Source organism: Macaca nemestrina, chromosome 7, assembly GCF_043159975.1.
Source record: "Macaca nemestrina isolate mMacNem1 chromosome 7, mMacNem.hap1, whole genome shotgun sequence".
NCBI classification, from domain to species: domain Eukaryota; kingdom Metazoa; phylum Chordata; class Mammalia; order Primates; family Cercopithecidae; genus Macaca; species Macaca nemestrina.
This window is the reverse complement of record NC_092131.1, coordinates 176210135-176238130: the sequence shown is the minus strand read 5'-3', so window position 1 is coordinate 176238130 and position 27996 is coordinate 176210135. Positions and strand designations below refer to the sequence as shown.

Genomic DNA, 27996 nt, shown 5'->3' with positions numbered 1-27996 from the left:
ATAAACTACAAATAACCAAGTGTAAGCTTCGAGAAAGCATCTGATTTAAGGCAGCACTGAAGAAATAGGAAGATAGATGAAGTTTGGCTTCTCGGTGAAAGACAAGACAATTAAGTTACTGAAGTGTCAACATCAAAAAGCAAGTAAAGAAAAGCACATGCAGATCAATTAAAAGTTCAAGGGTGGTCTCCTTTTTATACCTTGTCTTGTTATTATGAAATAGAAATGTATATTAAGGAAAGTTTTGATGGGTGATGATATTTGGGAGCAAAATCTTTTTATTACAAGAGCATGAGAGCCAAAACAAATCAGATATGAGTGCCGTCAGCAAGGTAATTTAATCTGCAGCCCATACTGTTGCCTGCTTTTGAATATTAGCACAATTGATGGTGTGTTGAGGAAATTTAGCAGCCAGAGGTGTTTACTTTAGCTTCAAATCTTAGTTCATATGGCGGAGTTGGCAGTGCCCTCACTTCTGTCAAGGAATGTAAATAATACATGAGGAAATATTTAGTAGCCAGAGGAGGTGTTGATATTTAATGTGGTAACATTTTTAATTGTGCACTAAACTGAGTAAACCAATACATTTGTATCCTCAAACTTATAAATTTAAAATAACTACTATAATTTAAATAATTATAAACATTATAAATAATAGCTTACAAAGACATTCTTGGAAATTGAAGGAACTCATTCATGGATAGAACTTATTTGCAAGTGTATTGGAAAAGAAGATAAATAATGTGTGTACATAAAAACAAAGACCCGAATTTGCCCAACTTTTCTTTAAAAAGATGTTACTGAAATTACATTTAAGAACCTTTGATGAACCCTAAGAAACCTGGGTTTAATATCACTTCCTAACTGTGTTACCCTGGGTAAGTTAATTAGCCTTACTGAGCTTCAGTTGCCTCTGGTACAGAATGGTAATCCCCACCTCATATCAAGAGATCACTGAAGTGCTTGGACTATGTTAGGTATGAGATATTCCCTACCCCACCCTTCCTCTTTCCTCCTTTATGGAAACGCATCAAGATCATCAGTGGAATATAAAGCGTGGGGCAGTGGAAAAATGGGAAGGCCCAGTTACACAGGCCATTGACATTTATTTTTTCCATAATTGGTTCTCAAATTGGTATTTAGGTTACAATTTGGTTGAGGACAACAGCTGATATAAGATGCGATGATCAAAGTGGGCTTTCAGCTGACCCTGATCCCAGAGTGTTGGCCCATCCATCACAGGATGTTTCATTTCACATCTTCTTGCCCAGTCCTGAGTGCACGCACATCTAATCGGTTTCTGGAAGCTTGTGGTGAATAGACTGGGTTAGAAGGGCAGGAGTCAGATTTCCTTCCTCTCCTGCCCATTGGCCGAATGAGCTTCACAAGAGCCTTCCTATCCACCTTTTCCTCTCTCTACATGACGCTAAGTACTGCCATGGAACTAATAAGCACATGCAGATGAATGACTAATAATCTCTCTACCATCAGCTCTCATTTATCACAGCCAGATAATTTGAATTTCAAATGATCTCCAGAAAGCCTCTCTTTTGAATATTTATTGACATTTCAACAACTCTTCTTAATTAAGTAGTTTATTGGAATGAACAAGATCTTTGTTTACTCTAGTTCAGCAGAAGCATGAAGAGTCAAAATAACAGCATTCCCGCTCTGCAGAAGACATCAAGGAGAACTTTGCCAAGAAATCTTTGTTCGGCTGTAGGTTTGTTATTCATTCCTCCAGCTGTCAGTGAGTGCCTGTATACCACAGACGTGCTGCTGGGCACACGTACATGAAAAAATACATTTGTTGACCTTAGGAACCCAAGCATCTCCCCAGGAAGAGAGAGACATGCAAAACATGATAAGAAAGAAAGAAATGTATCTCGTGGGAAGTGCAGTGGAGAACAGGAGGAGACGTCTGAATCAGCCTTACAGAATCCAAGACTGAACAGAGGAAAGGATGGTACTTGGGCTTGGCCTGGAGGCAGCGGTCGGAGTGTGTGCAGCTGACAACCTGGGAGGGTGGCTGTGTAGTGGCACTGCAGTGGCCACACACAGGCCAGGGCAATCCTTGGCTTCTGAGGTCAGTTTTCGGAGTGGTGCTGTGATCTGTTTCCAACAGAGGGGGGATTACGGAAGCCTATGCCCGTGGTGGTTTCCCTCTTTCACGTAACATGTTGTGTGCGCTCAAAATATCAGGGGCTCCTGATTTCACACTCCGATGTTAAACAAATCAAGATCATTGACCTGTATCTGCATGATTCATTATTTCAGACATTTCACGCTGCTAGGGAAAGGTTCTATTTGGATTGTTACTCTTATCCCAGGAGGAAAGATATAGTTGCTACTTTGGTTGCCATCTAAGCAACCCTAAAAAGGGATAATAAAGGGTTCTGTGTATCGAATTTTCATATATAGTATCTCATTGAACAACAAATATTAATTATTTTTATTTATGGTTGTTAAAAAATATCTGTAAATCCCCTTGTCAGAAAAGAATTTAGCTGTTTTTCTCAATGCAAACTCTAGTTTTTAAACAAAAATAATTACCTTTTAATTGAACCAATACTAATTCTCTTCAGGTTTTGTATGATCTATAAATATGTCATTAATAAAAAAAAAATTTCCTTGGCATTTTTTTACCATCATATTAAGCACCTCGTGTTTATTTCATGTTTTCAATGAATAATGAAATTTGTATTTAATAATTTTTTTAATGACTACTGCAAATGACTAAGAATAAACGAGTATAGAGAGCTAACCATTTAGAGAGGCATAAATACATTGTCTAGACACAATTCTTGGAGTCAAAGCATCTTTGAGTGGTAAGAGAATTGTGTGGTTTTTTTTTACATGGAGTTTCACTCTGTCGCCCAGGCTGGAGTGCAATGGTGTAATCTCGGCTCCCTGCAACCTCCACCTTCCAGGTTCAAGGAATTCTTCTGCCTCAGCCTCTTGAGTAGCTGGGATTACAGGCACATGCCTGGCTAATTTGTTGTATTTTCAGTAGAGATGGGGTTTCACCATGTTAGCCAAGCTGGTCTCGAACTCCTGACCTTGGGTGACCCGCCCCACCTCAACCTCCCAAAGTGCTGGGATTACAGGCCTGAGTCACCATGCCCGGCCAGGGAATTTAAAGGTCATCTTTCCCTGTACCTAACCAGTGCCTGTGTGAATCTACAACCCTTTGTTCTCCCCCCACCTGACCTTACCATTCAGAATTTTTTTCTAAAAGCAAGTCATTTTTTAAGCTTTGAACAAAAGGGTAGGAAAAAAAGAAAAACCCCCACTTGGGGAAAAGGGGAAAGCTGGTAAGGTGGGTGGTGGTGTGTGGAGTCAGGCCTAAACCGGTGTTTTCAATCGCCTGTGGATGTTTTCCCTTGCCTTTGTCTGGTCTCCCTTCTGATTTATTTCTCTGAATATGGAATTGTAAGTGGGAAGAGGATGTGTACCTATCACCATAGCCTGGACATATGAATGGCTCTGCATCCTCATTACCTCCTGACTGACAGATGTCAGGTTCTTCTCACTGCTGTTGATAATGGGAGAATTACTTAATGTATTTCTTCAAGACAAATATTAACATTGGGGTTTTCCATTATAGAAATGAAATCTTTCAAACCAGAATATAAAGCTCAAACCATGCCATCTGAAATAGTTTGTTGCAATATTTTTCCCTTGCTTTAAATGTTTAACATGTTACTGTTGTGTAAGTATAATGTGATACATGCACCCATTTTAATTTGACTTACACGTGATTATCTAGTGTAGATGACTTTTTTCAAACAAAGTCATTACATCAGTGCTGTGTTAACAGGAAAGCATATTAGCTTCTATTTGTTAGTGAACGTTAAAGGCTAGGAATATAATTTTTGAAACAATGGCACGGTGCTGCTGAAAATGACAGCCTTTGTTTTCCAGTTGCCCACATTGCAGAATTAGTTAACATGAAGCAGAAAAACAGCCACACACACACACACACACACACAAAAAGAAACAAAATCTCATAACACATCCAGATTACTTTCCTTTAAAAATAATCTTGCCCTTGTCTTGAGCTAGGTGCCCTAGAAGCAGAGCCTGAAGCAGGTATTCAAATTCAACTGATTTAGTGGGGATGTTCTCAGGTAAAGGGGAATGGGGGTGGTCTACACTCAAACTGGCTTCTGTCCTATCCCATGGGAGCCATGTGAAGGACCCTGCTGGGGTAGCTTCTGCACCCATGTCAGTCACTGGCCCTGGTCAGAGAGGACACAGCTCCTGTTTGGAAGTCGGCAGTTCTCTGGAGACCAAAGGGCAGTGGGGTGTCATCGCTGGCCATGATACCCAGCCTCCCAACGACAGCTTGGGCTGTCACTCTGGCTGCAGGAAGTGAGCAGAATTCAAGCAGTAGCTGTAGCTGGCAGTCATCTTCAAAGATGGTATGAGGTTGAGAGGTAAAGCCAGCTGGATTTCTGGGTCAGGTGGGGACTTGGAGAACTTTTCTGTCTTACAAGAGGATTGTAAAATGCACCAATCAGCACTTTGTAGCTAGGATCATAAAACGCACCAATCAGTGCTCTGAGGCTAGCTAGAGGTTTGTAAACTGCGCCAATCAGCACTCTGTAAAAATGCACCAATCATCTCTCTGTGGCTAGCTACAGGTTTGTAAAATGGACCAATCAGTGCTTTGTAAAATGGATCAATCAGCACAGTGTAAAATGGACCAATCAGTGCTCTGTAAAATGGACCAATCAGCAGGACATGGGTGGGGACAAATAAGGGAATAAAAGCTGGCCACCTCCAGCCAGCAGCTGCAAAGTGTTTGGGTCCCTTTCTATGCTGTGGTGTGGAAGTGTTGTTCTTTCACTCCTCACAATAAATCTTGCTGCTGCTCCCTCTTTGGGTCTGTGCCACGTTTAAGAGCTGTGACACACACTGTGAAGGTCCAGGGCTTCATTCTTGAAGTCAGCCAGACCATGAACCACCAGAAGGAACCAACTCCTGACACAGTAGCTGCATCCTCAGGTGGTGGTAGGTATGAAGGAGCTCTCTGCGGTTTCCGTCATAAGGACTAATACCATTCATGTGGGTTCCACCCTCATGACCCACCTCTCAAAGGCCCAACCTCCTAAAATTATCACTTTGGGGGTGAAGATTTCAACATATCCATGTGGGGTGACAAACATTCAGGCCCGAGTGAGATTCCCACAGAAGTTCTGCCTGCAGAAATGCAATTAGGGTGGTGAACACCAACGGTGCCAGAAAAGCCACGGGAAACTGGAGCCTGCCAGCTTTTTGTGTGATACACCTGGGCATAAATTAAGACTACTGGGAAAAGGAGAATGACAAAAACGGGGAGGAATTGCGTAACACCGAAAAAAGGTGACTCAGTCCCCTGAATCATAGAAAACTTGCCCTATTTGCTGAGCAAAGGTTCTCCAGCTGCGGTGCTGGGGGACACCTGACACTTTTCTGGGGTTGGGAGGAAGCAGAGACCCACCGCCCGGACTCGTCACCTGGAAGGCCCAAGGGGGTTTCCCTCCACAGTTTCCTGGGCCTGGAGATCACGTTATCACCAGGTGGAGTGACTGTAGAACCAGAATTCCAGATGGGGTGGGGGGGGGGGTACTCCGCACTGCACTCTTGCCTCCCATATTTCCAAGACAGGAATTTGCCCAAAAACGTGCTTTTAAAAAGTTACCAAATTTTCAACGGATTCACTTAAAACAGCATCTCCTCCCTAGGACACCTGCATGGGGTCAACTATTGAGGTCCATTCAGCCTTCTCTGGTCCCTGGCTGGGCCCAGTACTGCTGGTTTTGTGAGGCAGAGACGGCAGTGCTGATGTGCCTGGCTGGGGCCTCAGCACCACTGCAAACGGGTTTGCTGGGTGGATCAGCCCATTCTCATGCTGCTGTGAAGAAATACCTGATTGGGGGGCCGAGGCGGGCTGATCACGAGGTCAGGAGATCGAGACCATCCTGGCTAACACGGTGGAACCCGTCTCTACTAAAAATACAAAAAAATTATCCGGGCGTGGTGGTGGCGCCTGTGGTCCCAGCTAGTCCCTTGGAGGCTGAGGCAGGAGAATGGCGTGAACCCGGGAGGCAGAGCTTGCAGTGAGCCCAGATCGCAAAAATGAATAAATAAAAATAAAAAGCTGAGACTGGGCAATGTATGAAGAAACGAAGTTTAATGGGCTCACGGTTCTCCAGGCTGTGCAGGAAGCATGGCAGCATCTGCTTCTGGAATGGCCTCAGGGAGCTTCCACTTAGGGCCCAAGGCGAAGTAGGGGCTGGAGAAGAGAGATTGAGGCGGCAGGTGCCACCCACTTTAAAACCACCAGATCTCGTGAGAACTCTATGGCTCGCACAGCGCTAAGGGGATGGTATTAAACAATGAGAAACCACCCCCATGATCCATTCACCCCCCACCAGGCCCCACCTCCCACCATTGGGAATTACAATTCGACATGAGAGCTGGGCAGGGACACAGATCCAAACCACGTCTCTAGGTGACGGGGAGCTAGTGACTTGCAGGAGGTTTCTGAAGGCCCCTCAGTGCAGGGTGCTGTGGAGCCTGGGAGGTCCCGCGGGAAGAACTGAAAGGATGCTGGCAGTGGCAGTGGCGGGGCAGGAGCCACCAGACCCTGGCTTCTCACAGACGCCCATCCACGTCTGGTGTGATTCGCATCCGTTCCTCTCATCATGTGAGAAGTGCCAAGGTGCTCCCTGAGTCCTTCACTGGCCGCCTGCACTCCAGGAGAGAGCTGGGGTATGTGGCCCATCATTCGACAACAGCAGGCACTAAATAAAGGTTGGTGTTGTAGGTGATGTAACCTCTCCTAGGAAGAGATTAGCATTGAAAAAATACAAAGCGAACAGCCTGGGGAGATCCTCTTCGGCTCCCAGCTTTAAAAGACAAAAGGGGTATCTTTACAAAGTGGCTGCCCTCAGTGCTGACCAGGAGCCTCATGCTTTCTCTGGCAATCCCCACCGGTGTGCAGAGAGCCAAAACTCAAACATCCACAGATGCTGCTTCTCCAGGAGCCGCCTCCAGCCTTCTGCTTTGCCCGTGCTCTGCAAGCGGCCAGGGGATCCCACAGCGGGATGTGGGTCACTGCTCCCGGTGGCTCTGGCTTCACTCTCACCAGCCGGGGCAGCAACCGGGCACTTCTTGGCCTCAGATGCAGTTTCCAATTCAGTTGCAAAAGGTCAAAAAGCAATTTTGAAAATAATCACTTTTGTAGGCTGGATGCTGTGCTGGATACTTTCATAAGCATTTTTATTGTTTCCTCAAATCCTTAAGACAATTAGAGAAAGGTAGCGTTACTAGCTCCCCTTGACAAAGGAGAAACTGCAGCTGCTATGCTAGTTATGTAGTAAGTGGCAGAGCTCAGGGAACTGTGGGTTTAACTTGAATCAGCTGGTGCTAGGGGGCTAGAGGTGGTTTATAGACTAACTACTGATTTCATATGTAATTGGAAAGTTAGAGATTAGAGGAACACAGGTGAGGGACACCTACGCCAGCCTCCGGGAGACAAGGAAGAGTTCCTGGTTTGTATTTCTTTATGTGTTGCTAAGACCACATAGTAATGAATTGTCTTGTTATCTAAGAGGTCTAATATCCAAATACCTCTGGAGAGTAGTGCCTTTATAGTTAAAGGACTAAGTTTATCTGAATGTTTGAAACGTCTTGAGTTCACAGTCGGTAGTGCTTTCACCTCGAAACAGTAATGACTGAAAAAAAAAAAAAAATCCAGAAGTCAAAGCTTCATGTGCACAGTTTCTCTTGCCCTGTATCTCAAGGGCAGTGGGGGTGGTTCAGGAGGATGTCGCATACTGGGTGGGTCTGTTTCACAGCTAAGCAAATCTGAGCTTAGGAAACCTCAGTCTTATAAGGGAGTTCCAAGGGAACTTACTATATATTATCCTGGACAGGAAACAACTATGTTCTCTGGCCTGAAGGGAGACACCATCTCTGTCTTCCAAGGCTGTTTGCTATAACGTCACCCTTGAAAAGACAGCCTAGGAGGAAGGCTGCCACGACACACAGAAATACCGTGCAAAGTTGCCTCCAACAGGCATGGTCTGCAGCCTCTTAGGCAAACTCCAAGCCCCACCCAGACCTACTGAACAGGGCTCTCTGGGGATGGGTTTAACAAACTATCAGGTGGTTCTTTGTGAAGCATGGAGTCCCCCGTAGGGATTCTTGGTTTCTGATTAAGTTACCCACAGCTGTGCAGGCTGACCAGGTACTTTCAATGCAGTGACCTAGATCATTGTATGTGTAAATTGGAGCCATCCTCAAATGTACCCACATATCCTGGATTGCAAGGCCTTTGTCTCCACTACATAGTCATTGAGATAAATTTATAATGGTGAGCTCACTGATGTGCAACCTCTTTTTCTTTTAATCTTATACAATGATAACATTGAAATGCAGATGACAGTTTTGACATTCGAAAAAAAATGTAGTTTTAATTAATGTGTTGATTACTTGATCTAAGAAGCCAGATGCCTAAATATCATGAAAGGTCACAAGAACAAATTTTCAGTTTTCATCTTTTGATATTCTAATTTTATTGAATTAGAAGTAATTTAATTTAGTTGCATTTAGAATATGATTTTATTTAACTCCTCCCCTCCATTTTTTTATTCTTTAAGTACAGACATTCAAATCTCATAAAAGGAAAAAAAATAAGATTACCCAAGCCCTACCCATATCAACTTTCTTTCCTTTTCTTTCCTAGAGGCAAACATTGATGATAAAAGCTCAGTGACTTCTCTTCTGAATAGCAGCTTTGTAACAATAGCAATATAAGGAAAAACCCTTTGCTGGGGGAAAATAAGTATAAAGACAAATGTGAAGGGACCTCCATTTGTAAAGTGGTTTTAACAAAATTATTATTCTTTCTCTGCTGTGTTCTCAGTGTTTCATAGGTTCCCTGTTAGATTTCCAACTAGGTAAAAGAACCATGTCCAGTTAGGTGAACTTTCCACAATCTAACTTGAAGCTAAAATATTGTCAACACTCCCTGTACTTCAAATCAAGTAGTTTGCCAATGGAGTAATCACATGGTTCTTATTCTTCGGTAAATCTAACCTGTGGTATAACAAAACTGAGTTCATTAAACACTTCATCTGCCCCATGCTGGAAAAAGAAAACTAGTAATGGGGCAATTATGTGAAATTTGAAATTCAACTCAAATTCATACTAGAACAATTTCCAGTCTTCTTGTGTGGAGTTATCCTAGTTCTATTACTAATTACAGAATCTCCCATCTCTTTGAATCCTAAGGATTTGAGCATTTGTAACCTCTTTTATTTGCCTAGAGCTTGCAGTGCTTTAGTAGTAATTTGTCTTCCTTTCTGTTTCAACTTGAATTAATAAGTGAAATTGTAAGTTTCTTTTATTGGATTTTTATCTCCTTAATACAATATACCAACACCCAGTTAAAAAAAAAAAAACTAGAATTTTAGCCATGTAATGAATTATTATAACCTTCTGTAATGTAAATTATTGGCCACTTTTTAAAGTGTGATTTTATATGTTTTGATTAATATGCAGTTAGACCCACCTGCCTTAGTACTCCTGCCTCATGGGCTGTGCTCTGACAAAGCAAAACTACTTGATGTTTTCTGTCCAGAATCCCGCATTGGTATAGGCAAGAACTGAACCTCACCTTTCATTCTCAAGCCAGCATTTGATGAATTAGACCATACTGGGATTTCCAGTTTTATGCAAAGAACTTGGAAGTTGTAACTCACATACTTAAAACAAGAAAAAGCTGACAACTGAAATCCAATGACATGTCCTGCACATATCAGAAAACTGAGATCACAAGTCAAACTACAACTCCACAATCTGGAGAGCCAGGTGAATACAGAGAGTCACAGCCATGATCTTCTTACCTGAAAAACAAGCCACTGGAGCCATAAACTGGTATGGATACTTTAGTGGAAATTTTGATAAATTGAGTAAGACTGAGGATGGACCAGCCCAATAATGAGAAACTCCGGGGAATGTAGTCTTAGAGGAACCACCGTAGGAATCCTGCCAGGAATGGTGACGATCTCAGAAAGACCCTCTCATGGCTCCGTCATGGAAAGGGGAAGAGGAGTCACTGGGTTATACGCCCAGACCTTTCCCCATGACACTTGCTCTCCAGAGAGAAGCAGTGATAAGCCAGGGGAAAGAAATGCCAGGAGAAAGGCATTTCTCTCTATTCAGATGCCCCTAGCTCTCCTGTTTCACCTGCAGGTTGGAGCAGGGAAAGGTGGAACTATAGTCAACACTGCAAAGAAATAGATGGGGAGCACTGCAGCCAGGAAGGGAAGTAACCCAGGAGGGAAAAGCTGCGGCACTGGAGAAACACTTGTGAAAGTCACAGCCCAGGCCCGTGTTGTGTGTGTGTGTGAGTGAGAGAGCGAGTGAGTGAGTGAGTGTGTGTGTGGGGGGACTCGGCTTGTTGTTGTGGGTGACTTCCCCCTCTCCTTCACCCCTTCCCCTCCCGCCGCCGCTGCAGTGGCCGCTCCCTGGGCTGTAGGAAATGAGCGATAACGATGACATCGAGGTGGAGAGCGACGCTGACCAACGGGCTCATCATAATGCACTGGAACGAAAACGTAGGGACCACATCAAAGACGGCTTTCACAGTTTGCGGGACTCAGTCCCATCACTCCAAGGAGAGAAGGCGTCCCAGGCCCAAATCCTAGACAAAGCCACAGAGTATATCCAGTATATGCGAAGGAAAAACCACACACACCAGCAAGATATTGACGACCTCAAGCGGCAGAATGCTCTTCTGGAGCAGCAAGTCCGTGCACTGGAGAAGGCGAGGTCAAGTGCCCAACTGCAGACCAACTACCCCTCCTCAGACAACAGCCTCTACACCAACGCCAAGGGCAGCACCATCTCTGCCTTCGATGGGGGCTCGGACTCCAGCTCGGAGTCTGAGCCTGAAGAGCCCCAAAGCAGGAAGAAGCTCCGGATGGAGGCCAGCTAAGCCACTCGGGGCAGGCCAGCAATAAAAACTGTCTGTCTCCATCGTCTCATCCTCCTTTCAGTTCATCGGTAGAACCCTCAGAAGCATCTAAAAGACTCTATTTTTCTCTTTCTCCCTTTTTTTTTTTTTTTAATTTTTATTTTTACGTAGAAGCTCTTGGACAACAGCTCTTGTTCTCCTTCCCCATTTCCACTGTATATTTTTTTTAATGTATTCCCTTCAGGGATTCCCTGTCCCCACCAGGAATTTTTAACCAAAACACCCCAACTTGGCAGCTTTTTCTGTGGAGGACAGACAGCCGGCCAGACCTCTGAGCACATAGTGTCCTGCCCACCCTACCAGCTCCTCCAGCCCTGCCAGGCACATGCCCGGAGGACGCCTGCCCTGCCCAGGCGGCCTCCTGGTCTGCCCTCACCTCTGATAGACTTTGTGAATCTGAACTGCTCTACTTTGAGAAGATGACCGGTTTGGAGTAATCAGAATGAACCCTCCTCCTTTTTAAGGGTTTTTTTTTTTTCCTTTTTCTAAAAAGCTATATATCGCTCCTATTGAAAGACCAGATTCTTAAAGAAGTTTGTGGCATAAAAAGAAAGTGGGGACAGATTCGCAGCACAGAGTCCCTGGCATGTTTCACTCCTGCTTCTCTCAGCCAGCTGTTTAAGCCTGCGGTGCCAGCCTCACGGAGGGCCGTGTGACACTCTTGTGGTATGTATGGGAGATGGCAGCAGTGAAGCAGCAGCCACCAGAGAGTGGCCATTTAAGGGTTGGGACAGGGAGGGTGTTTTGGGTGGCATAGAGGTTTTGTATTGAGGGCCAGTGATGATGTTTTGATATTTATTTCCTGCTACTTAAATTTGAATCTGAGTGAATTGTACCTATTTCTGATGATGTCGGTCTTGCAAAGCGACAGATTCATAAAGTAATGATGAAATCTTTCTTTCTTCCCGTGTGTATTTCTAAGAAATAGAGCCAACTGATTTTGTATGTAAATACCAAGAGCAATTTACCTGGTACTAAACCCGCACCCCAGTGCGGACCCTTCCCAGCCCTCACCCCACTTCCTTTCCTACTGTCCTGGAACCTGTCTCCATTGCGTGATCCAGCCCTGGTTCTGGCTGTGGTCAACAGATCCCAGTGAAGGGTTTTGTGTGTTTAGGCCTCATTTCTTTGTCTTTTTCCTACTCCGTTCCTGGCATTTGCTGATTTCTAGTGTATACTCTGTAGTCTCTGTTCGTGTTTGATTCCATTCCATGGAAATAAAAAGTATGTTGTACATACAAAAAAAAAAAAAAAAAAAAAAAAGAAAGTCACAGCCCAGACACATGGTCTCCCTAAAAGACTAAGATTTAATCGTAAAATTACAGAATGCTTTGCGTGTTCATTTCCTATCACCACACCAAAAGTGTTCCAGTATAACAGTGGGTGATAGCTGAAAGATCTGCAAGGCACAGACTCTTTCTAGGAAGAATACTTAGGGAAGTCTAAAGTCAATAGGAAAGACAAAAACTGCTACGGACATTTCAGGAATGATTGGGGCAATCTGAGTATGAACAATATTGAAATAATGTTTTTTTTTTTAGGTGTAGTGAATACTTCTGCTTGAGAAGATGCATGACATACGGAAGTATTTAGAGGTAAAATATGATTTCTGTAATCTATTTTCAGTTGTGTAGCAAAAGAAAAATGTGTCTGAATGGCATTACCAATAAAAGACAGATTACTTGAGAAAAAATAAACAAAATAACAAAAACAAACGAACAACAAAAAAAAAACCAGGATACTTGAGCAACTGTGCCATATAAGTACACAAACATTAAACATATCCCAACTCCTAGCCCAGGTAACATAAATATGTATACTAAAAGCTGATTTACTTCAGTTTCTAAAACAGGATACATGTTCAGCTTCCTCAGAAAAAAAAATTTAAGTCATGCAAAAAGATTTTTAAAATAGCCATCAGAACCAGACTCAGATATGACACAGATGTTGGGATTATCAGGCAGGAACCTCAAATAATAATTAACATATAAAGGTTGTAATGGAAAAAGTGGACACCATGCCAGAATGGATGCATAATGAAAGCACAGATGAAAGTAAATGCTAGAAATCAAAACACACTAAGAGAAATAAAGAATGCTTTAGATGGGCTCATCAGAAGACTGGACACAGCCAAGGATAGAATCAATGAGCTTGATAATTAGTCAACAGTAACTTCCTAAACTGAAAAGCAAAGAGAAAAAAAAAATGAAAAAAAAAAAAAAATCCCACCATAGACCATCCAAGAACTATGAAAAATTTAAGAGGTGCAACACATACATAATTGGAATCCATAAAGAGAAAAATAGAGAATGCAGTAGAGGAAAAATTTAAAGTAATAATGGCTGAAAACTTTCTAAAATTAATGACAGATATCAAATCACAGTGCCAGAGAGCTCTGAGAATACCAAGCAGGAGGACAAATGCCTTAGGAAAACCACAGCAGGGAATATCATCATATGAAAACCACAGAAAAGCGAAGAGAAAAATCTTGAAAGAAGCCACAAGGGAAAAAAAGTCACTTTACATACAGAAGAACAAGAATTAGAATTACAACAAGCATATCATCAGAAACCGAGCAAACGAGGAAAGTGGAGTGAAACTTGATATTGAAGGAATAAAAAGACCAATTTATAACTCTATATCCAGAGCAATGGTTCTTCAAAAGTGAAGGAGAAACAAAGACTCTTTTTATACAAAGCCTAAGGGAATTCATCACCAGCAGACCTCCTCTGTAATAAATGTTAAAATTTCTCCATGCAGAAGGAAAATGGTAAGTCATAAATTTAGATCTATGTAAATAAAGAAAGCATGTCATAGGTAGAATAAATGTAGATCAAATAGTTTTCAAGTTTTCTATTCTTAACTTATCTAAAAGATGATAGTTAAATAATAGTACAATGCATTGAGCGAGTGTAGCATTTGGATAAATGAATGACAGCAATGTCACAAGGAATGAGAAGGAAGAATTGGGAATACTCTGCCATAAGATACTTGCACTACTTCATGTAAAGTATGTTATGTAAGTATCTTACATTATTTAAAGCTAGACTTAAATTAGTTAAAATGTATACTGTAAACTCTAAAGCAACAATTATTTTTAAATGAAGCACAATGAATTATTTTGATGAAATGAAATCATATGAAATGCTCAATTAAATCAGAGAAGGCAGAAAAAGAGGGAAAAAATAAATTCAGTGAGTATAGAACAATTAGAAGCATGGTAGAATTTAATTCATTCACATAAATAACTGCTTAAAATGTGAATGATCTAAATGCAGCCATTAAAACAGAATATATATATTCTGTTTTATATATTTCTTATAGATACAGATAAAGGTAGATCTATAGATAGATAGAGTCCAAGACCCAACTGTATGTTGTCTACAAGAACTCATTTCCAATATAAAGACAGCTAGATTAAAAATAAAGGAATGAATAAAGGTATACTCTACTAACACTAATCAAAAGAAGACTGGAATATCTATACTAATTTCAGAAAAAAATACACTTTAGGACAAAAACACTTACCAATAGTAAAGAAAGGTACTGTCTAATGTTAAAGTGGTCAGTACTTCAAGAATAGAAAGCAATCCTGTGTATGCACCTGATAACAGAGCAATAAAATACATGAGGCAGAAATTGATAGAACTAAAAGAAGACATAAGTAAATCCACTATAATAGTTGGAAATTTTCATATATCTCTGTCGGTAATTTGATACATCCAGCAGGTAGAAAATCAGTAAAGATGACCTGAAAAGCACTAACAATCAACTTAATCTAATTGATATTTAAAAATACTCTGCCCAACAAAACTGGATTACTCATTCTTCTTAGGCTCATTCTTTTCCATGACTATATTCAGTTGTCACAGAAACACTTGTCAAAAAGACTATTTTTTCTCCCTTTGAGTTGCCTTGCCCTCTTTATTGAAAAGCAGTTAGCCATAAATGTTAAGAGTTTATTTCTGGACTCTCAATCTTGTTTCATTAATCTGTACAAATTGGCTTGATTACTACATTTTATGGTAAATTTTGAAATCAGAATATGTGAATCCATTAACTTTTTGACTGTTCTGTGTTCTCTGCATTTCCATATGAATGCCTGGACCAACATGTGTATTCACTGGGATTTTTCTCTAAACAAGATTATTTAATCTATGAATAAAGAAAAATTTAGGCTGGGTGTGGTGGCTCACACCTGTAATCTCAGGACTTTGGAGGTCGAGGTGGGCAGATCACCTGGTCAGGAGTTCAAGACCAGGCTGGCCAACATGGTGAAACTTCGTCTGTACTAAAAATTCAAAAACTAGCCAGGCGTGGTGGTGGACACCTGTAATCCCAGCTACTCGGGAGGCTGAGGCAGGAGAATCACTTGAACCCGGGAGGCAGAGATTGCAGTGCGCCGAGATAGTGCCACTGCACTCCAGTCTGAGCAACAGAGTGAGACTCCATCTCAATAAAAAAAAAAAAAAATTATTTCTTTCTAATCTAAATTCCTTTTCTTTAATTTTTTAATCCATTTGACCTTATTAAAACCTCCAGCGCAATGTTGAACGCAAGAGGAAAGAGATACCCGTGTTGTATTTCCTACATTAGCGGGAAAGCATTCCGAACTTCACCGTTTAGTATGATGTTCACTGTAGGCTTTTCACGGATACTGTTCATTGGATTTAGATTTTCCTCTAGTCCTAGTTCCTAGGGTAGGTTTTAATCATGAAAGAGTGTCTGAGGTAGTCTAATTGTTATTGTTCATCTATTTAAATAGTCATGTATTTTGTCCTTTATTAATACGGCGTATAGTACATTGATTTTGGATGTTAAACCAATCTTCCGTTTCTTAGTAAATCCTACTCAGTCATGTTGTATATGTCTTTTTATATGTTACTAGATTTGGTTTGCTTGTATTTTATTGAGGATTTTTTGCATCTATAGTCCTAAAAGATGTTGGTTTGTAGTTTTAAAAATACATATATTTTTGGTTTTGCTATTATGATAATAGTGATCTCAAAGAACAAGTGGGAAAGTGTTTCCTTTCCTTTATTTTCTGGAAAAGTTAGTAAAGGATTGGTGTTCTTTAAATGTTTCATAGCATTCACCACTAAAGCCATCTGCATCTGAGCTTTTTTTTTTAATGAGAAGTTGTAAAAGTATTCTATTTATTTGCTTGTTCATTGTCTATTTATATTTTATATTTCTTCTTAAGTCAGTTTCAGTAATTTGGTCTTTCTAGGATTTTTTCATTTTATCTCTGTCATCTACTTTGCAGCATACAGTCATTCGTATTATTCCCTTATAATCCTTTATATTTCCATAAGGTCAGTAGTGATATTTTTTGTCAAATTAAATCTACTGTTGAATCCTTCTAGTAAAATTTATATCTCAGTTATTGTATTTTTTGATTCCAGAATTTATGTTTGGTTATTTTTAGAATTGTTATATCTTCATTGACATTATTTATTTGTTGAATTATTGTTCTCATATCTATATGTGACTTTGTAAATATAATTTTCTTTAGTTGTTTTTAGCTCTCTCTGTATTAAATTCAATATCTCACCCCTGGTAAGATCTTGGTAATTTTGTTTCCTACAGTAGGAGGAAAGTATTCAGAACTTTACTGTAATTTCTAGTGGCTATTTTATTTCCTGTGCATGGTCTACACTTTCCTAGTTCTTTCCGTGTCTCATATTTTTTGGTTACAAACTGGAAATTTGGGCCAGGCGCAGTGGCTCAAGCCTGTAATCGCAGCACTTTGGGAGGCCGAGACGGGCGGATCACGAGGTCAGGAGATTGAGACCATCCTGGCTAACACGGTGAAACCCCGTCTCTACGAAAAAATACAAAAAACTAGCCGGGCGAGGTGGCAGCGCCTGTAGTCCCAGCTACTCGGGAGGCTGAGGCAGGAGAATGGTGTGAACCCGGGAGGCGGAGCTTGCAGTGAGCTGAGATCTGGCCACTGCACTCCAGCCTGGGCGACAGAGCGAGACTCCGTCTCAAAAAAAAAAAAACTGGAAATTTTAGATAATATATTGTAGCAATTTTGGATAAGGACATGCACCCTCCTCCTGGGGTTTTTAGGTTTTGTTGTTCAGTCATTGTGTTTACTGATTTGGTTGGACCAACTCTTTGATGTCTGCACAGCATGCAGCAATCTGATGTCATTGCTTGGGATTTTTTCTTTTTTTTTATTTTTAGCCTGGCTTTTTTTTTTTTTTCTCTTTTTCAGACAGAGTCTCATTCTGTCACCCAAATTATAGTGCAGTGGTAGAATCTCTGCTCGCTGCAACCTCCACCTCCCTGATATAAGCAATTCCCCTTCCTGAGCCTCCTGAGTAGCTGGGACACAGGCATGCACCACCACACTCCTGTTTTTGGCCTGGCTTTCTAAGGGTCATACTTGGAGTCTGCACTGACTACATCTTGGTCAAAAGTTGTGCTTAACTCCCCTTCACCTGTTACGTTTTCACCCTTTGCTGTTGGTAATAAGTGCAGCTTGGAGGCTGCTTTCTCTGCTTGGGAAATTTACAGTTTTTGTCTTCCCCTACCTCAGTGATCATCCAGAGACAACATTCTGAGGCGACATCTCCAGGGACACCCGGGAGAGCACAGCCTTAGGTCTGTGCACCGTTGTCCTGAGGACCAGGGATGAGTGAGATTTCATTTTAAGCTTGTCTTCCCATGAGCTGCCCCAGGTCTAAGTAGCTTATTTTTCTGCCAGTGTCTGGTCACAGGTTGTTTTTAAGTTCCTGGAGACTTTAGGGCTCAAAGCTTTTTTGCTGTGGGATCTGTGAATGGCTTGAGGGGATTTTTTCAAGCCTTTACCACACTGTGCTTTGATATTCCAGAGTGGGTACAAGATAGTGCCTGTGCACACTCTTATGGCCCCTCAAGGATGAGGGAGTCTCCAGGATGACTCTTCTTGGCTATCTCTTTCCTTGTTTTCCTCTAATAAACCTCAAACTCACTGTTTGCCAACAGGGGTTTTTAGACTTCCTTAAGGGTTCTTTGTCTATTTGTAAACTGGTCCAATCCACATCAGATTTATCAGGAGGAGGACAAATTAGACAGCATCTTGCTTGATTCCTAGTGTTTAGCAAGGTTTCTTTTGACACAGTTCTTCTGGTCAGCATTATATTTGCTCTCAGTTACTCTGAATAGAAGGATACATAATATATTGCCTCTAGCACTCTCCTCACCTTCACCCTGCCTATAGGAATTGTATTTGTGAAGATTACATTTTTTGGAGTATAATGTACCCTCACTTCTCCCCAACCTCTGAATAATAAAGGTGGAAGGATGAGAATACTTTCCTGGTCAAAAAAAAAAAAAAAAAAAAAAAAGGCAGAGAGGGAGAGAGAGATATTTTATGATCAAATGGACAGCTGTATTGGTCTGTGCTTGCACGGTTATAAAGAAGTACCGGAGACTGGGTAATTTATAAAGAAAAGAGGTTTAATTGGCTGTCTGTTCTTCAGGCTGTGTAGGAAGCACGGCTGGGAGGCCTCAGGAAACTTACAATCATGGTGGAAGGCAAAGGGGAGGCAGGCTCCTCTTACGTAACTAGAGCAGGAGGAAAAGAGAAAAAGGGGAGGTGCGACACACTTTTAAACAGTCAGCTCTCACAAGAATTGCTCATTATCACAAGAACAGCAAGAGGGAAATCTGCCCTCATGATCCAATCACGTCCCACCAGGCCCTTCTCCCACTATTGGGGATTATAATTCAACTGAGATTTGGGCAGGGACACAAATCTAAACCATATCAATAGCCACCTATTGTTCTATTGATATATAGACGCATGAGTTGGGTTTTCCGTAGCATATCTAAGAGGATACTTTCTAAATACTTTCAGTAGGGCTGGCAGACAGCATCTTAACAAGCTTGGCACATTTAACAGTTTTCAATTCCCCTTTCACTATAGTTTGAACATAAAGTTCTTGGAGATCTGACACTCTATTGTCAATCTCATTTTTCAATATTTTAGTAAGATTAATGTTTTAATATTAGCCGGGCGCGGTGGCGGGTGCCTGTAGTCCCAGCTACTCGGGAGGCTGAGGCAGGAGAATGGCGTGAACCTGGGAGGCGGAGCTTGCAGTGAGCCGAGATGGTGCCACTGCACTCCAGCCTGGGCGACGGAGTGAAGACTCCACCTCAAAAAAAAAAAAAAAAAAAAAGATTAATGTTTTATTATGTTTTATTAAACATTATTTTAGTAATGTTTCTAGATATTCATAGGTATATTAGCAATAGATTGTGGTCAGGAATTCTCAGCTTTATGACATTTTAAATTGAAATCCCAATACATGCACTCTGTCATTAATGTATAAGCATAGACTGAGGATGAATTTACTAGTTAAGTTAGATCAGAATTTCCCACTATGAGCTCTATGTCTGGGAACAGAAAGGTCCTGTAAGTCCATAATTCTGTTTATCAACCATTGGCAGTAAAGAAACCACACTATCATATAAAGGCTGTGAGAAACCTTGTAGTGAGCAGACTTCTTGAATTTTTTCTATTTGGTGCAGCAATATAGAACTGTATTTGTTAGAGCTACCACAGCAATATAGAACTGTATTTGTCAGAGCTACAACAACTTAGGTGACAGTTTGGTGGTTTGACTTCGTTGTCACTTGAGTTAGTCCAAATAAAAAAGGATTGGGTGCAGTGGCTCACGCCTGTAACCCCAGCACTTTGGGAGGCCAAGGCTGGTGGATCACGAAGTCAGGAGATCGAGACCATCCTGGCTAACACGGTTAAACCCCACCTCTACTAAATACACAAAAAATTAGCTGGGCATGGTGGCGGGCGCCTATAGTCCCAGCTACTCGGGAGGCTGAGGCAGGAGAATGGCGTGAACCCGGGAGGTGGAGCTTGCGGTGAGCAGAGATCTCGCCACTGCACTCTAGCCTGGGTGACAGAGCAAGACTCTGTCTCAAAAAAAAAAAAAAAAAAAAAAAAAAGGATTGGGAAGATGTAAAAGGCAATATTACAGAAAACCCAAACTGTACATAAGACTGGACAGAAAAGTGAAAAACAAGCTCTTCTTCCATCTCTGGTAGAGACGTCTTTTCCATGTTGCTCGTCTGTTGTCTTCTCCTGTTCCTTGTGCAGACAGGCTTTTTCTATTTAGTCTGCTCATCTCGACTGAATTTTAGTTTGTTTTTGAAAGAACAACTCCATCCCAGTATATATGCTGTATTTTAGTTCCAACTCCTCTCATAGTTTAACTGGCCTATTCTCTCACTGTCTCGGATACTCCAGAGACAGCAGATACCAGCAGGGATCAAAGTCTCCCCTTGATAGGTCTGGTGGAACATGAGACTTTTCAGGGTTGTAGGCAAGATCAGTTTTCAAAGATGGGAATTTTAAGCCAGGCATGGTGGCTTACACCTGTTATCCCAGCACTTTGGGAGGCGGGGACAGGAGGACTGCTGGAGCCCAGGAGTTCAAAACCAGCCTGGGCAACATAGAGAGACCCTGTCTCTAAAGAAGAAAAAAAAGGAAAATATGGGAATTGGAGTGTAGAGGAGTTGACTGACATCTCTATCTACTCTATTTACCATCCTATCATAGCCTAAGCTTATTTGATAGTAAACATTTCTTTTGCATGAATGACACCTGCTAACATCCATTACAGGTGGAAAAGATTAGGAACACTAACATAGATAAGATGGTAATGTTGATGAAAGTGGTCTATGGAGGTAATTAAGATGACACAGTATTGGAAGTTCTCATGTGAGAGGGTTCTGCTGGACTGGGCTTGCTGAGAAAACCGAAAGATGCTTCCATGTAGCAAGAGATGTTGTATGTGTACTGAAAAATCAATGTGGTGGGAAATGGTATGGCTTAAAAGGTAGAAATATATTTAGGTAGGAGTCACTGCTTATTCTAGCTTATTTTAGCTGAAGATGGGAGTACTAAAATTTAGTAAGATTAGTCTTCGGAAAATCACCAGTTTCCATTGGACCTGCTTTTAGTTTTTGAGTTTCTTTTTTTAAGAAGTTCAAACTGTTTATAAGGATTTATGTTTATAAAACTCTTATTCTTTCTTAGAAGTCTTCTAAAAATGAGTAATTTTACTTATTTTAAATAAAATCAAATATATTTTATTTTACAATTATATGGGTCCATTGAACCTTTTGATAAACCTAAGACACAGTATGAGATCTTAGTGATGTTATTTTTGTATCTTGAAATATTTTTTATATTTAGCCATCATAGAAATTATCTCATCATTGCCCATTAATTATTCCCAACTATGCTGCAAAAGTTGTAGAAGAAAAAGAAAGTAGAAGAATGAAGTGCGACAGGCAGAATGAGCCCTCAAAGATATCTACACCCTAAGCCCTGGACCCTGTGGATATGTTACACTACATGGCAAAAGTGGTTACCAACTTTATGAATTTTGAATTATCCAAGTGGGCCCATCTAATCACATGAGCCCTTAAAAGCAGAGAACCTTCTTTGGCTAGAGTCAGAGAGATGCAGCACAAGGAAAAGTTGGAAGATTTGTTTGTTTGCTTCTCCATTAAGTTTGAGTCACGAAGGGTGTCAGCAGGACTGCCTGCCTTGTGGAAAGTACACATAAAAATCAGAAACTTGGATCCTACTCAGTTTCTCCACTTCCTAGCTATATAATCCTATTAATCCCTAAAGCCATGCATATTTCATAAAGTTGTTATGGGTCATAATAAAATCAGAGGGTATACCTACTTTATAATGGAGAAGACATTACTAATTGTAATATGGCACTGAAAATTGTCAGCCCTGCTCATTCTTCTCATTTTTAGATTTATGCATTCTTCATTTTTTCTTCATGGGTTTTCTAAGATTCCTCTTCACTGAAACATTTATATGATCTTGCTTTACTTTCCCACTTTTTCTATTTTTCAGATATCTTGACACATAAAATCAGTAAAATCAGGTGAAATGCAAGTTCCCTTCACTCAGAATCACAATGAGTATTATAGAGTACTTTGTTAGAACATAATTGTGTCACAAAGTCAGAATTTCTGATATAAATACATAGATTGACTTTTTTTTCTAATGAATGATTTGAGCTCATATTTACCTATTGCCTGCCAATAAATAAAAATAAACAAGAAGAGGAAGGGGCAGAGCAAGATGGTGGAATAGAAGGCTCCACCAGTTGTCCTCCCTGCAAAAACACGAATTCAACTATCTACACAAAAACGTACCTTCATAAGAACCAAAAATCAGGTGAGCCCTCACAGTACCTGTTTTTAACTTTATACTGCTAAAAGATGCACTGAAGAGGTAGAAAAAACAATCTTGAATCACCAGCGTCACCCCCTCCCATCCCCCAGCCACAGCGGCGTGATGCAGAGAGCATTTTTGTGTGGTTGTGAGAGAGGGAGAGCACAGCAATAGTGAGGCATTGAACTCAGTGCTGCCTCATTACAGCAGAAAGTAAAACTGGACCCAACTCAGCTGATGCCTGCCCAAGGAGGGAGCATTTAAATTAGCCCTAGTCAGAGGGGAATTGTTGATCTCAGTGGTTGTAACTTCAGTTTGTACAAGCCTCACCACTGTGGGCCAAAGTGCTCTGGGGTGCTAAATAAATTTGAAAAGTCATCTAGGCCACAGAGACTAGGTGAGTCCTAGGGCTGAACCAGGCCCAGAGCTAGTGGAGGGGTGGGGGCATGTAACCTACTGAGACACCAGTCAGGGTAGCTAAGAGAGTGCTGGCGTTACCCCTCCCCTAATCTCAGGCTGCACAGCTCACGGCTCCGAAAGAGACGCCTTGCTTCCACTTGAGGAGAGGAGAAGCGAGACGGGAGGATTTTGTCTTGCATCTTGGCTATCAGCTCAGCCACAGCATGATAGGGTACTGGTCAGAGTCATGAGGCCCCTGGTCCAGGTCCTAGCTCCCAGATGACATTTCTAGACATATCCTGAGCCAGAGGGGAAACTGCTTCCTTGAAGGGAAAGACCCATTCCTAGCATGATTAGTCACCTGCTAACTGAAGAGTACCTGAGCCCTGAATAACCATCGGCAATACTCAGGTACTATGTCAAGGGCCTTGGGTGAGCCTCTGACACTTGCTGGCTTCAGGTGAGACTCAACACATTACCAGCTGTGGTGGTTATGTGGCAAGAATCTTTCTGCTTGAGAAAAGTAGAAAAGTAAAAGAGACTTTGTCTTGCACTTTAGAAACCAACATGGCCACATGGGGTAGAGCAACAGGCAGGCTCTTGGGTCCCTGATTACAGGACATAGCTCTTGAATGGCATTTCTGGGCCTGCGCTAGGTCAGAGAGGAGCCTTCTGCCCCAAAGCGTGAGTCCCAGCCCAGACAGCATTAATCACAACCTGACTTAAGAAACCTTGGGCCTTGAGGGAACACTAGCAGTAGTCTAGCAGTACTTCCTGTAGGCCTATAGTGCTGGTGGCCAGGAGGTAAGGCTCCTCTGCCTTTGGAAAGGGAAGGGAATTATGGAAAGGACAGCATCTTGTGGTTTGAGGGCTAGCTCAGCGTCAGTACAATAGAACACCATGAAGATTTCCAGAGCTTTTTACTGTGGTCCCTGGCTCCCTGATGGCACGTCTGGACCCACTCAGGACATGAGGGAACTTACCACTCTGAAGGGAAGGACACAGGCCTGCCTGGCTTTGCCACCTGCTAATGGTAGAGCTCCAGGGCTTTGAACAACATAGGCATAGCCAGGGAGTGGTTACAGCAGGCCTTGGGTGAGACCCAGTGCTGTGCTGGCTTCAGGTCTAACCCAGTACGGTCCCAGTGGTGGTGGCCATAGGAATGCTTGTGTCACTCCATTCCCAGCTCCAGGTGGCTCAGAACAGAGAGGGGGAGAGAGAGAGAGAGAGAGAGAAAGGAAGGAAAGAAAGAAAGAGAAAGAAAGAAAGAAAGAAAGAAAGAAAGAAAGAAAGAAAGAAAGAAAGAAAGAAAGAAAGAAAGAAAGAAAAGGAGAAAGAAAGAGAAGAGAACAGGAGTCTCTGCTTGGTAATCCAGAGAATTCTGCTGGATCTTGTCTAAGAAGATGAAGGCAGTACTTCTGTAAGTCTGCAAAAACTGAAGCATTAGCGGACTTTGGGTTCCCCCTAAAGCAGATACAGCTTAGATCACCACACCTAAGCCCTTTGGAATATCTGGAAAGACTTCCCCAAAAGGATGGGTACAAACAAGCCCAGACTGTGAAGACTAAAATAAATGAATAATTCTTCAATGCCCAGACACAGACAAACATCTACAAGTATCAAGGCCACCCAGAAAAATATGACCTCACCAAATGAACTAAGTAAGGCACCAGGGACCAATCCTGGAGAAACAGTGATATGTGATCTTTCAGGCAGAGTATTCAGAATAGCTGTTTTGAGGAAACTCAAAGAAATTCAAGATAATATAGAGAAGGAATTCAGAATTCTGTCAGGTCAATTTAACAAAAAGATTGAAATAAAAAGAATCAAGCAGAAATTCTGGAGCTGAAAAATGTAGTTGTCATAATGAAGAATTTATCAGAGTCTTTTAATAGCAGAACTGATACAGCAAAAAAAAAAAGTGAGTTTGAAGATAGACTTTTTGAAAATATAGTCAGAGGAGACAGAAGATAAAAGAATGAAAAACAATGAAGCATGCCTACAGGAGCTTAGAAAATAGCCTCAACAGAGCAAATCTAAAAGTTACTGGTATTAAAGAAGAGGTAGAGAAAAAGATAGTGGCGGAAAGTTTATTCAAAAGGATAACATCAGAGAACTCCCCAAACCTAGAGAAAGATACCAACATTTGAGAAGGTTATAGAACACCAAGCAGATTTAACCCTAAGAAGACTGCTGCAAAGTATTTAATAGTCAAACTCCCAAAGGTCAAGGATAAAGAGAGAATCTTAAAAGCAGCAAGAAAAAAAAAAAGACATATAAAGAAGCTCCAATACATCTGGCAGCAGACTTTTTAGTGGAAACTTACATGCCAGGAGAGAGTAGCATGACATATTTAAAGTGCTCAAGGAAGAAACTTTTACTCTAGAATAGTATATCCAGCAAAAATATTCTTCCAATATGAAGGAAAAGTAAAGACTTTTCAAGACAAACAAAAGCTGAGCAATTTGATGAACACCAGACCTGTCCTACAAGAAATGCTAAAGGAAGTTCTTCAATCAGAAAGAAAAGAATGTTAATGAGCAAGAAAAAATAATCTGAGGAATAAAACTCACGAGTAATAGTAAATATACAGAGAAACAGAGAATATTATCACACTGTAACTGTGGTGTGTAAATTACTCTTGACTTAAGTAGAAAATAGTAAATGATAATCCAATAAAAAATAATAACTACAACTTCTCAAGACATAGCACAAGAATATTTGAATAGAAACAACAGAAAGTGAAAAAGCAGAGGGATGAATTTACGGCACAGAGGCTTTATTCGTTTTCTTTTTGCTGGTTTGTTTGTTTTTGCAAACAGTGTTATGAGGTTAAAATAATGAGTTGTAGGATAAAATTTGCAAGCCTCATGGTAACCTCAAATCAAACAACACAAAATGGATACACAAAAAGATAAGAAGCAAGAGAATAAATCATATCACCAGGGAAAATCACCTTCACTAAAGAAGACAAGAAAGCAAGCAAGAAAGAAGAAAAGACCACAAAACAACCAGAAAACAAATAACCAAATGTCAAGAGTAAATCCTGACTGATGGATAATAACATTGAATGTAAATGGACTAAACTCTCTAATCAAAAGACAGAGAGTGGCTAAATGGATTAAAAAAAAAAAAAAAGACTCAGTGATTGGTTACCTGCAATAAATGCAATTCACCTATAAAGACACACATAGAATGAAAATAAAAGGATGGACAAAGATATTCCATGCCAATGAAAACCATCAAGAGCAGGAGTAGCTATACTTATATCAGACAAAATAGATTTCAAGACAAAACATGTAAGAAGAGACAAAGAATGTCACTATAAAATAATGAAGGCTCAATTCGACAAGAGGATATGAGAATTTTAAATACATATACACCCAGCACTGGAGCACTTAGATATATTATAAAGGAAATATTATTAGAACTAAAGAGATAAATAGGACCCAGTACAATAATAGCTGGAGACATCATCAACACACCACTTTCAGCATTGGACAGATCTTCCAGACAGAAAATCAACAAAGAAATATTGGACTTCATCTGCACGTAGAACAAATGGACCTATTAGATAGTTACAGAGCATTTCATCTAACAGCTGCAGAATTCACAGTCTTTTTCTCAGCGCATGGATTGTTCTGTCATTCTCAGGGATAGATCATATGTTAGGTCAGAAAACAAGTCTTAAAACATCTTTAAAAATGGAAATAATATGAGGCATCTTCTTTGGTCATAAATGGAATAAAACTAGAAATAAGAGGAATTTTGGAAACTATACAAACACATGGAAATAAAATAATATGCTCCTGAGTGACCAATGGGTCAATAAAGAAATTAAGAAGAAAATTGAAAAACTTCTTGAAACAAATGATAATGGAAACACAACATACTAAAACCTATGGGATATAGCAAAATCAGTATTAAGAGGGAAGTCTGTAGCTATAAGTGCCTACTTTAAAAAAGAATGAAACTTCAAATAAACAGCCTAATGACACATCTTAATGAACTAGAAAAGCAAGAGCAAACCAAACCCAAAATTAGTAGAATAAAAGAAATAATAATGATAAGAAATGAATGAAAATGAAGAAAACAATACAAAAGATCAATGAAACAAAAGTTGGTTTTCTGAAAAGTTAAACAAAATTGACAACCTTTAGCCAGCCTAAGAAAAAAGAGAGAAGATCCAGATAAATAAAATCAGAGATGAAAAAGAGATATTACAACTGTTACTGCAAAAATTCAAAGGATCATTACGGCTACTTTGAGCAACTATATGCCAAAAAACTGGAAAACCTAGACTAAATGGACAAATTCCTAGATTCATACAACCTACCAAGACTGAACCATGAAGAAATCAAAAATCTGAATAGAACAGTAAGAAATGAGATTGAAGCTGTAATAAGTCTCCCAGTAAAGAAAATCCCAGCATCCAATGACTTAACTGCTGAAATCTACCAAATATTTAAAGAAGAACAAATACCAATCCTACTCATACTATTTTTAAAAATAGAGGAGGATAGAATACTTCCAGAGTAATTCTACAAGGCCAGTGCTTTTGCGATACCAAAACCAGACAAAGACACATGAGAAAAAGAAAATTATAGGCCAATATCTCTAATGAGCACTGTTTACAATATCCAAGATTTGGAAGTAACCTGTGTTCATCAACAGATAAATGTATAAATAAAATATGGTACTAATACACAATGGGGTACTCTTCAGCTGCAAAAATGAATGGGATTGTTATTTGCAAAATAACAAAAATTCTCAACAAAATACTAGCAAACTAAATTCAACAATATGTTAAAAATATCATTCATCATAAACAAATGGGATTTATCTCTGGGATGTAAGAATAGTTCAGCATATACAAATCAATCAATTTCATATATCAACAAGATGAAGGACAAAAACCATATTATCATTTCAATTGATGCTTAAAAAGCATTGAATAAAATTCAACATCCCTTCATGATAAAAACCCTCAAAAATCTGGGTGTAGAAGGAACATACCTCAATATAATGAAACCCATATATGACAGACAAACATTTAGTGTCATACCGAATGGGGAAACACTGAAAGCTTTTCCTCTAAGATCTGGAACACAACAAGGATTTCCACTTTCACCACTGTTACTCAACATAGTGCTGGAGGTCCTAGATAGAGGAATCAAACAGAAATAAATAAGGGGCATTCAAATTGGAAAGGAAGAAGTCAAATGATCCTTGTTAGCATGTGATATGATCTTATATCTTGAAAAGCCTCAAGACTATATACACAAAAAAAATCAGAACTGATGAACAAATTCACTACAGTTTCAGGATACAAAATCAACATACGGAAAGT

At 40.5% G+C, this 27996-nt stretch overlaps 1 long non-coding RNA gene and 1 pseudogene across 3 annotated transcripts in view; both read left to right on the top strand.

Annotated features, from left to right (window-relative positions):
• Positions 1–10488: 10488 nt before the first annotated feature.
• On the top strand, positions 10489–11032 carry LOC139355512 (protein max pseudogene; annotated as a pseudogene).
• Positions 11033–12572: 1540 nt separating this feature from the next.
• The window catches only part of LOC105497453 (uncharacterized), a 69231-nt gene continuing 53807 nt past the window's right edge, over positions 12573–27996 (top strand). For 2 of the 3 annotated variants that reach the window (XR_011625441.1, XR_011625440.1), the window contains exon 1: positions 12573–12627. This is a non-coding gene — a long non-coding RNA (uncharacterized lncRNA). Of the gene's footprint in view, positions 12628–13405; positions 13803–27996 lie in introns of those variants that run through there. The other variant, XR_011625442.1, reaches the window with a different exon arrangement.